At 42.2% G+C, this 4,186-nt stretch overlaps 1 protein-coding gene across 3 annotated transcripts in view; it reads right to left on the minus strand.

Moving 5' to 3' along the window:
* Positions 1 to 1,010: 1,010 nt before the first annotated feature.
* Positions 1,011 to 4,186, minus strand: part of LOC139555955 (transcriptional activator Myb-like) — a 79,168-nt gene continuing 75,992 nt past the window's right edge. For all 3 annotated transcript variants that reach the window (XM_071369374.1, XM_071369373.1, XM_071369372.1), the window contains one exon: positions 1,011 to 4,186. This exon is cut by the window's right edge. The gene's annotated coding sequence lies outside the window, so the exon portion shown is untranslated.

Raw genomic sequence — 4,186 nt, forward strand, 5'->3', positions numbered from 1 at the left:
AGGGAGAGAGAGAGAGAGAGAGAGAGAGAGAGAGAGAGAGAGAGAGAGAGAGAGGGAAAGAGAGAGAGGGAGAGAGAGAGAGGGAAAGAGGGAGATATAGAGAGGGAGAGAGAGAGGAGAAAGAGTGAGAGAGGGGGAGAGAGAGGAGAAAGAGAGAGAGAGAGGGAAAGGGGGAGAGAGAGAGGGAAAGAGGGAGAGAGGGAGAGAGAGAGGGAAAGAGGGAGAGAGACAGAGGGAGAGAGGGAGAGGAGACTGAGCGAAAGAGAGGGAAAGAGGGAGAGAGGGAGAGGGAGAGGAGAAATAGAGAGAGAGGGAAAGAGGGAGGGAGAGAGAGAGAGAGGGAAAGAGGGAGAGAGAGAGGGAGAGAGGGAGAGAGAGAGGGAAAGAGGGAGAGAGAGAGGGAAAGAGGGAGAGGGAGAGAAGCAAGAATCGAGATGTGGTAGAAAGAGAGAATAGATAGCGATAGAGAAAAAGACAAAGAGAGAACAGTTGGAGATATTTGCATCTTCCCTCATTCAATAATAAACTTGATGGATCAGTGGTGGAGTTGGTAAGACGAGGGCTTCACTACGGTTTGAAGTTTTATGGCGTGTTAATCAGTGCTGTCGGTACTGGAGCTCAGAAAGTGTGTGTCTAGAGAGAGGCCATTTTGAATACGACAGAGATAGAGCTTTATGAACTTTATCATACATGAGGATTGAACTCATTCATTCTAAACGTTTTATTGTGTGTGTATTGTAAATGAGGCTTGAACTCATTCATTCTATATGCTTAATTCATCAAACCTGTGAGTTAACGGGTAAAATCTCAAACCGAACGTTTTGGATAACTCTACCGATCGGTTTGCGCGTTCTTGCTCCCAGGAATCGAGTCAATCTCAACGGTTAGTTGTTGAAGTGTTGGTTTGAGAGTCAGCTAACGTCCTGGAAGACTGTTGACAATAGAACACAGATCATTTAAAACAAAGACCACTCATAGACCTCGTACAACACAAACCACTCACAAAAATCAGCATTTAAAAAATACACACTTTATTGACTAGGCAGTATACAAAAGTATAAAAAAAACGTATTAAAACATGGCCTTTTAAAATGCTTTTATAAAAATGCTTTTATAAAAATGCTTTTATCAAAATGATTTCCTCCTGTTAGTATCAAACATGCTGATTGGCTACTGCAGTCTTAGTATCAAACACGCTGATTGGCTACTGCAGTCTTAATATCAAACACGCTGATTGGCTACTGCAGTCTTAGTATCAAACACGCTGATTGGCTACTGCAGTCTTAGTATCAAACACGCTGATTGGCTACTGCAGTCTTAGTATCAAACACGCTGATTGGCTACTGCAGTCTTAGTATCAAACATGCTGATTGGCTACTGCAGTCTTAGTATCAAACATGCTGACTGGCTAATACAGTCTCAGTATCAAACATGCTGATTGGCTACTGCAGTCTCAGTATCAAACATGCTGATTGGCTAATACAGTCTTAGTATCAAACATGCTGATTGGCTACTGCAGTCTTAGTATCAAACATGCTGACTGGCTAATACAGTCTTAGTATCAAACATGCTGATTGGCTACTGCAGTCTTAGTATCAAACACGCTGATTGGCTACTGCAGTCTCAGTATCAAACACGCTGACTGGCTACTGCAGTCTCAGTATCAAACATGCTGATTGGCTACTGCAGTCTTAGTATCAAAACATATCGTTAGAAAAAAAACGAACCAACAAATTATGAAAATAAATATTTTTAAAGACATGTTTACCAAACATTGAGATACTTTGGGCCCAAGTTTGTAGTAATAATATTCATAATGATTATAATAATAATAACAATGCTCACAGAGAAAAAAAACTCTGCAGCTTTAAAACATTTTACTGGGTCCCAGCTCGTAGACCCAATCCCAAATGGAGCCATAGCACCTAAGCCCTCTCTTTTGGAGATCTGAGATGATTTGTTGCGTCTAATCAACTAACTATTACCATATGTGACCAGTTTCAGGACACTAGGTGTATGTTGCAGGTCACTACTACACACGAGAGCCATTTGAACGTATTTTTTTTTTTTTTAATATCTAAATGTGTTTTATGGCAGAAATCCCTTATCGAACATGTGAACTTTCATGTGCCTTAATAACAAACGTGTGTGTCATTGGGTAAATACGAAGAACATTTTTAAATTACGAGCCTAGTTGGTTTAGTCAGCAACCTTCCCGCTAGCCATGATTGGCTGAGATAATGAGTGGGCTGGACATACCGAGAGATAAGTTTGGATTGGTCTGCCATGTAGCGCACTTCTGTCTATAACATGAGCTGTTCAGTATGTTTAGGTAATCCTGTCTAATGTGGCTTTTTTTTTTTTTTTATGTATCGCTTAGTAGAACTGCATAAGTCTAATGTCCAATTTGTAAGTCGCTCTGGATAAGAGCGTCTGCTAAATGACTTAAATGTAAAATGTAAGATAAAATGTACTGTTAGATAGCTAATGTTAGCTGGATGGCTCGCTAGCTAACGTTAGCTGGATGGCTCGCTAGCTAACGTTAACTGGATGGCTCGCTAGCTAACGTTAGCTGGATGGCTCGCTAGCTAACGTTAACTGGATGGCTCGCTAGCTAACGTTAGCTGGATGGCTCGCTAGCTAACGTTAGCTGGATGGCTCGCTAGCTAACGTTAGCTGGATGGCTCGCTAGCTAATGTTAGCTGGATGGCTCGCTAGCTAACGTTAGCTGGATGGCTCACTAGCTAACGTTAGCTGGATGGCTCGCTAGCTAATGTTAGCTGGATGGCTCGCTAGCTAACATTAGCTGGATGGCTCGCTAGCTAACGTTAGCTGGATGGCTCGCTAGCTAACGTTAGCTGGATGGCTCGCTAGCTAATGTTAGCTGGATGGCTCGCTAGCTAATGTTAGCTGGATGGCTCGCTAGCTAATGTTAGCTGGATGGCTCGCTAGCTAACGTTATGTGTATGATCTTATTATTTGTATCTCAGAGCAATTTGCTTGACTAGTTATAGCCTAATGTTAGCTAGCTAACATCGAACCTGGTTGGTTAGCTACCTGCAGATTCGTCCAATGTGCACTCTGAAGGCTCCAAGAGCAAAACACTCTGAATTTACGAACCGACATTCTGACAGCACAGTTGCAGTCACCAACACTCTGGATAACATTACAGCCTAACCAGCTCTGCTAGGGTGAGAAATGTTCAGTGAGTTGTTATTTTGTGTCAGGAAGAAGCTAGCAACTGCAGTCAAGCACCCAAGCTAACTGGGCTCTCCAGTAGTAGAATCAAAACATTCAAAGGCCAGTTTACAAGTTTATCAACTTTCAAAGCAAAATAACTTCCCCATTGTTCCTCAACTGTAGTGTATAATATACAATTTTCTAGCTCTGAGTCTCTACTTTAATCCAATGTAAAAAAACACCATTTTAAATTTTTGCTACATAAGACCGAATTGAGCCGGTCAGTCACATATTGCTGTGAAATCATCTCAGAGCTGCATAGGACGCATAGGGCGTAGGGTCTAGGGGACGATCATAGGGCGTAGGGTCTAGGGGACGATCATAGGACGTAGGGTCTAGGGGACAATCATAGAGAGTAGGGTCTAGGGGACGATCACAGGACGTAGGGTCTAGGGGACGAGGACGTAGGGTCTAGGGCTCAGTTTGGGATTGGGTCGTAGTTTGATGCTTTGAGAGCTCCACAGTAAACTCAGTGTAAGACTTTAGGGGTCGACTTTATCAAAAAGTAATAAAACAACAATAATGTCAATACATTTGGCTGAATGGAAATGTTTCCCCCTATGACACGGTATCAAGACAGGAAACAATCGAATATAGGTTAAACAGGTTATAAAAAACGAGAGTGCGAAATGGAACTCTATTCCTGGTCAAAGGTCGTATATACGTCAAGGGAACAGAGAGTCATTTGGGACACAACCCTACTGTTTGTTTAGTTAGGTAACACTTTAAATGGACTGGCCCAATTGTCACATAAGCATCATATGATCACTCATAACCATTCGTAAGGGCTGACAATAGACTTCTTAATGTCTAGCAGTGAAACGTTAAGGCTAACAGGTATCATAGAACAGTCAGAGAAGCATGACATGGCTTTCTCAACAGGCCTCTCAACGGGTTAAATGGGGGTATTGTGAGTGGAATACAGAGGCTATCGTTTAATCATATT

Source organism: Salvelinus alpinus, chromosome 27 (genome assembly GCF_045679555.1).
Source record: "Salvelinus alpinus chromosome 27, SLU_Salpinus.1, whole genome shotgun sequence".
Lineage (NCBI taxonomy): Eukaryota > Metazoa > Chordata > Actinopteri > Salmoniformes > Salmonidae > Salvelinus > Salvelinus alpinus.